The sequence below is a fragment of the Tenrec ecaudatus genome, chromosome 3, assembly GCF_050624435.1.
Source record: "Tenrec ecaudatus isolate mTenEca1 chromosome 3, mTenEca1.hap1, whole genome shotgun sequence".
NCBI classification, from domain to species: domain Eukaryota; kingdom Metazoa; phylum Chordata; class Mammalia; order Afrosoricida; family Tenrecidae; genus Tenrec; species Tenrec ecaudatus.
Genome location: NC_134532.1, coordinates 101,999,128 through 102,006,494, shown reverse-complemented (window position 1 = coordinate 102,006,494; position 7,367 = coordinate 101,999,128). Strand labels below are relative to the sequence as shown.

At 42.0% G+C, this 7,367-nt stretch overlaps 1 non-coding gene across 1 annotated transcript; it reads right to left on the bottom strand.

The window, feature by feature from the left end:
• Positions 1-6,511: 6,511 nt before the first annotated feature.
• On the bottom strand, positions 6,512-6,655 carry LOC142444216 (small nucleolar RNA SNORA48). Its single transcript, XR_012783868.1, has one exon. It is a non-coding gene; the product is annotated as a small nucleolar RNA SNORA48 (small nucleolar RNA).
• Between the last annotated feature and the right edge of the window lie 712 nt (positions 6,656-7,367).

Sequence of the window (7,367 nt, the reverse complement as noted above, 5' to 3'; positions counted from 1 at the left end):
AGATAAATGGCTCAGCGAGCCTCGCCTTTCTTGTCCCTCACTCTTTGATCATCGGACCAGTGTGCAGCTGCCTTGCTTGTTCTGTGCCTCGATTTTCAAGCTACACTACCTGTGGGACACCTAACCTGTGAACTGTGTCGCTGTAATTTGAGGTTCCTTCAAGACCTGCTTTACCACACAATTGGAATTTACATCTCTTGAGCTGGGGACTGACTGTTGGTGGCCAGACTGTTGGTGAGCTGGCTGACAGTTGATGACCTACCTTGCTATTTGCTGCCTGTGCTGAGATAGCCTGAATCTCTACAGAGGACTACCTGGTGACCCTCAAAGCTTGAAGGACTGCCAGTGTCTCACAACTGTCTCACGGGAGTGAGTTGCACTGAGCCATTTGTTCTGCTTTATAATTTAACTGTTCATTCCTTGTATTGTGTATCTATCTATCTTATATAATTTATCTATTCATTTCTTATGTTATATATCTATCCATCTGTATAAATATACATATATAATTATTAGCAATCTGGTATTGTCTCTCTAGAGAACCCTGTCTAACACAACTATCATGACTCCAATTCTACCTTATTAATCCTCCTAGACCAGACCATATACATGGGTACAGATAAGAGCTGGAAACACAGGGAATCCAGGACATGGTCAATATTGAGAGTAGCCACACCAGGAGGGGAATGGGGAGGTGGGGGGGAAAAGGGGGAACCGATCACAATGATCTACATATAACCCCCTTCCAGGGGGATGGACAATAGAAAAGTGGGTAAAGGGAGATATTGGTCAATGTAATACATGAAAAAAAAATAATTTATAAATTATCAAGAGTTCATGAGGGAGGGAGGGAGAGAGGGAGGGAGCGAGGGAGGGAGGGAGGGAGGGGGAAAACAAGCAGTCAATTCCAAGGGCTCAAGTAGAAAGAAAATGTTCTGAAAATGATGGTGGCAATAAATGTGCAAATGTGCTTGAGACAAAGGATGTATATATGGATTGTGATAAGAGCTGTACAAGCCCCCAATAAAATGATTTTTTTTAATGGAAGAAAAGGAAAATCAGATCAGTGAATATGAAGACAATCACTCTGACTTCAGTAAAATGGAGAAACAATAAACAGGAGAAGACCAATTAATTCTTTCCATTGGTCACCCCAAACTAACAAACTATACCTTAAGAGTTGTTGCTGAACTGGGTGACTGGATCAAGTGGCGAGGAGAGTCTGGTCTGTATGAGAAAGGGCAATTGTACTTCTGATGTGTGGGCTAGGTGGGGAACTCTGTCATTGGGAAAAATACTTAACATCTGTGGTAATTACATAATTCCATGTCAACTTGATAAACAGGTTATAGGGGTGGAGTCTAGCCTGTCAATCAGGTCACAGCCTGATTGATGCCTCTTGGTGGGCATGGTCTTCTAATGAGAATTCTACGAGTTTCCTCTCTTCGTCCCTAGAAATAGGATATACTCTCTCTATGCTCCACATGCCTGGTGAGAAGCTACATGACAACAGCCGGAGCCCTGGAGATGGAGAAGCCATGTGGAGACCCAAGCCAGTGCTGAGATGCTTCCACCGCCACTGGATGCACAGGACTTTCCACCCACGGGCCTATGATCTTCCTGCATTCAGCATCTTTGCATGTGCTGCCTGAGTTTAAAGAGGTACTTATGGCTAGTATTGTATATATGGGCTAATATCAAACTTATGGATTTGATCTGGACTGGTCTGGTATATTTTCTCCATATCCAATTGCTCTATGAAATAAACTCTTTCTTTATACACATATGAGTGTCTCTATGTTTGTGTCTCTGGTCAACCCAGACTAACACAACATTGTTCATACAGATTCCAAGGGAAAATGCCTGCGTATAATGTCCCTAGGAGCCCTGGTAGTGTAGTAGTTATGTTTTGGGCTGCAATCCCTGAGGTCTGCTGTTTGATACCAGCAGCAGCTTCACAGAAGAAAGGCTACACTTTCTACTTCAATAAACACTTACAGGGTTAGAAACTCACAGGCGATGTGTCAGCATTGACACAATGATAGCAAGTTTGGCTTGGGTTATAATGTTCCTAACTGTGCTCTTTAACCCACTTCCTTACCAACCTCCTGTGACCTAGGCAACATTTTATAGACAACTCAGACATTAGACTCCGTTCTTCTGAGTACACAACACTCCTCATAGATGACACCAGAAAAAACCCAAATTGGAAAGTCCATTAAGCAAACTGGGCTGTACCATAAATTTATGGCAGAAATAAGGAATGGATAATCCCCTAACCTATAAACTGAAAGGCCCTGGTGGGAGCAAAAGCAGATGATTGGAATCCGAAGCTTAGGGAATCAGTGGTCTTTAGACTTTGGGTGGGTTTGGACCTATTGCTCTGAAGGGGGCCCAGTGAATGATGATCTGGTACCAAAATATGTTTGCTTATCTCATGCTCTCTCTACCTTTATGTGTTGTGTATTAGTCTGTTAGGCACATCGCTGCCTTCATAAATGAGGGTTACTGACAGTATTGCCATATCTCTCACTTCATGTATTGCTAGTGTTCAATCACCAAAGTTTTGAAAATATGGGAGTTAGCAATTCATATATTGGAGTTTAATAAGAAGGCCTACCCAGGTATAAAATCCTTCACTCAACAGTGTTTTGCTATTGACAATACACATGTTACTATCAAAAAATTACTTTGAAGGATGGTTTATGCTATACTACAATAAAATGATCATGTCTCTGAAAGTGAACCAGGGACCACAATTATATGAATAAATTTTGAGTTCTCACTTGATCATAGTAGCACTAATATAAAAACAATCCATTCTTAATTTTTCTATCATGGTTCTGCCTGGTACTCACCTTCAAGAAGAGTTCACCGAAGATTTAGGTGCCATAGCAAAGTGTGGTGAAAAAATTATATTGTGGTAGTTACATAATCTACTGTCAAGTTGAGAGGATTAAAAGTGAAGGGGTGGAGTTTAAACTGTCAATCAGGTGGTAGCTGATGAACTCATTTGGAGGCACTAAGGAGATAAATAGCTCACTGGAGGTAGGATGCAGGCTCACTCCCTGGGAACCATTGCAGCTGGCAAGACACATGGAACTACATGGAGATCCTTGTCAGTGCTGAGATGCTTACTTCACTGGATCCATAAGACTTCCCACCCACCGGCCTGTGATCTCTTTGCATTCAGTGTCATTGCATGTTTCGTGAATCTGAAGAGGACTTTATAGATTAGTATTGGATATATGGGCTAATAACAGACTAATGGGCTTGATCTGGACTAGGTTGGGATGTTTTCTTAATGTACAATTACTCTTTATATAAAGTTCTTTCTTATACAAATATTATACATATGAGTGTCTATGAATTTGCTTCTTTGGTTAACCCAGATTAACCATGAAAAATAGCATCAACTAGAAACATCCTGGACTTTAAAAGAACAGCTCTGAATCAACCTAGACATTTTCCCAAAGGTCATTACTGATGACGAGATATAGTCCTATTCTTACAACTCCAAAAGCAAACATCAAACAAGCCAGTGGACGACGTCATCAACACCTCACCCATAAAAAGCTCATCAAGTGAAAAAAAAAGATCAAAATGATGCTCTTTTTTTTTTCTGGATGTGAGGGAAATAGTGCATTTGGAGTTCATTCTACCAGGTCAGATTGTTAATCAAGATTTCTATTTAGAGGTTCTGAAAAGATAGCATAAAAGTGTGCAATAAAAAAGGTCTGGTTTGTGGCAGACAGGGAACTGGGTTTGCCACCACGACAATTCTCCAGCTCATGCAGCCATCTCAGGGCACCAATTTTTGCCAAAAAAAAAAACCCAGCATGCCTTTCTTGCCCCGTGCGCCTGAAACACCTGACATTGCTCCGTGTGACTTCTTTTTGTTTCCATGAATGAAGAGGGACATGAAAGGACAGCTATTTGATGACATAGAAGAGATCAAGAAAGAAATGTGAGAGGTGCTGTCAGTCATCCAAACAGATGAGTTTGAAAAATGTTTCCAAGAATGGAAAAGCAACCGATGACACTTACAACTTTCCTCTAGTTTTTTGGGTGCTTCCTTCCCCGCCACTATCATAACCTCAATTCTACCTTACAAATCAGATTAGGTCAGAGCATGCATACTACTACAGATAAGAGGCCACGGCACATGGAATCCAGGATAGATAAACTCCTCAGGGTCAACAAGAAGAGTAGAGATACCAGGAGGATTAGGGGAGGGTGGGGGAAGAAAGAGGGAATTGATCACAAGGATAGACCAAGAACCCCCTCCCAGAGGGACAAATAACAGAAAAGTGGGCGAGGGGTGATGGAGGATGATGTAAGATATGGAAAAAATAATCTATAACTTATCAAGGGTTTGTGAGGGAAGGTGGATGGGGCAGGAAAGGGAAGGAAATGGGAAGCTGATATCGGGGGCTCAAGTGCGAAGACAATGCTTTGAAAATGATGGCGTCAAATGTGCAGATGTGTTTGACACACTGGATGAATGTATGGATTGTGATAAGAGATGTAAGAGACCCCCAAAAAGAATTTTTTTTAAAAAAAGAATGAAACCACAGGTTTGACAACTGCATTAAGCATAATGGAGATTACTTTGCAGGTAATACGGTTGTTTTGTAAATACATATATACATACATACATACATACATACATAAATATATACGTATATACATAGCTTTGAAAAAAAATCTGAGGTTTTTGGTACCCCTGAATAGGTAGGCTAGTGTGTAACAGCTTTTCATTTGATCTTCCTCTGAACCCAATGTGAATTTATTCTAAATTTTAATATTCTCTGCTTTCCCTTATATTAAAGAAGTTCCACCATTGTTAGTGGGTCTCGATCCATGCTGGTTGTTTGCTCTTGTTTTGTCTGTTTCTCTGTATAGGGCAGCCAGGATTGGGAGATGTATGGAGATGGCAGCTGTATTCACGATAGCCTGGCTGCATGAAAGGGGTGGTGAATGCAGTCTACATCAGTGGGTAGGAGAGGAAAGGAAAGGTTTCAAACTGGTTGTGGCTATGATTGCCCAACCCTTCTTGGTATGAATGAAACATTTAAATGTATGATATTTTAATTAAATTTCAATTTAAAACATTAAATGTGATTTATTTTTAAAGGAATAATTGTGAGGCTGGTGCAAGACCAAGCAGTGTTTCACTGTTGTGCATAGTGTACGTATGTGTCCAAACCAACTTGATGGCACCTGTGTGACTCTGGGTACATTAGAAGAACCAATCCACAGAAACTCATGTACAAGAGAGAGTTTTCTATAAAGGGTAAGTGAACATCAAGAAAACATCCCAACCCAGTGCTGCTCAAGCCCACAAGTCCAACATTAGTCCATATGTCCTACACCAATCCACAAAGTCTTCCTCCATCTCACAAAACATACAATGATGCCAACTTCAGAAGAAAAGCTGAATCAGTGAACGTGTAAGCATCTCAGCACTGGCAGGGGTCTTCACACAGCTTCTCCAGCAACCAGGGCTGCCTTGGGGTAGGTACCTGTGGCTTCTCTTTGGGGATGTCTTGCAGGAAGGGAGCCTTGCCAGCTCAAGCAGAGAACTGGCTAAAGCAGCTGCACCCTAATCTGACCATCACAAAGCAGGAGACCCAAGAACTAGAAAGGCAAAGTTCACCAAGCTACTTATCTCTCCACCCTTCAATTAACCCCACATGTGTTTATCAGCCTGGTTGGCACAATACACTTTAGCTATATTAATCCACCCCTTGCCAACTTGGCACCTGTACATAATTCTTTAGCCTCACAATTGCAATTAAGTAACATGTACACCTTAACCCTATAATCCTGTGAATATGTTCCCCCACCTATGAAAGTTTGTAAGCCAACTACTTCATGTCTTTATGCCCTCAATTTTGAGTATCCAATTTTTTACTGCCCACTTACATCAACCCAGTGCTCTGAGAAGACAATCATATATTTCCGACATGAAAAGTCTGCATCCATAAGCAAAGTCAAATCCGGAGAGGCCATCCATAAAGTCAGCACCAATATGTACCAGTTCATAGGCTCAAAAGCTCCATCTGGTCAGGTTCTCATCAACACAATGTGGGCTGCCTCACTCAGTCTCCTCAGGGTTCCCATTGGTCACCTTGCCTTTAGACCATGGGCTCTCACCAATACTCAACAGTCTAGCCCCCTCGTGCTAGGTCATGAACTTTAGACCAGTCAACCTGTTCTCATCTTCTCCTCTTTTTCCTATAAACCAAGTCCACAGGTGTCAGTGGCCAAACTCAACCTCTTTTTATTGCTGTATTTCTCCCACTTCCACTCAACAAGTAGATCCAGGTGGTCACCTACTAAGCATCTCAGTCTGCCCACAGGCTCCCTTTAATGTTCAGTCCCAGGCAGAAGTTTTTATCGTGGTTCAAGATTTTTTCCCAGCTTCTGACAAAGACCATTGGTTCCTGAGTACTCCAAATCACTGGGTGGGCATATCTTTTCAAAGCTTTCTTTCTTTTTTTTTTTTTAATGTGTCCTAGGCATGAAACAGTTCTGGCCACGATCTAGGCATCAAGCTAGGATGAACAAAGGGCTGCCAGTCTGCTCTGCCCGTGACTGATATAAGAGCACCACCACAAATCTGGTGTATATTTGCCCATAGCTACGGGTATCAAGGCTTTCTTTGCAGGAGTGGACTAAACCCATCTAAAGATTAAATTTTAATGGCAAAAAGCAAGCGGCTTACAAACTTTCTATTTTCATACTTCCCATATTTTTCCCAGAAATGTACTGAGTAAAAATGTGGCTTTATCTAACCTCTGGCTAGACAAAGAAAAAAAAAACACCATGAGGGAGAGGTCAACCAAACATCTACTCTCCATCTTATGATTGTTTCTCCAGTACCCCTCTCATGGTACCATAATGTGTTAGTCTGGGTACTTTAGAGAAACAAATCCGCAGAAACTCATGTATAAGAGAGAGTTTTATATAAAGGGTAAGTACACATCAAGAAAACCTCCCAACCCAGTGCTGCCCAAGTCCAACATTAACCCATATGTCTGACACCAATCCACAAAGTCATCCTCCATCTCACAAAACACACAATGATGCTGACGGCAGGAGGAAAGCCAAATCAGTGAATGTGTAAGCATCTCATCACTGCAGGGGTCTCCACATGACTGTCCCAGCACCTAGGGCTGCATTGGGGTAGGTACCTGAGGCTTCTCCTCGAGAATGTCTTGCAGGAAGTGAGTCTTGCCAGCTGAAGCAGGGATCTGGCTAAGGCAGCTGCACTCTGGTCCGACCATCAGAAAGCAAGAGACCCAAGAACTAGAAAGGGGAGGCTCACTGAGCCATTTATCTCTCTACCCTTCAACTAACCC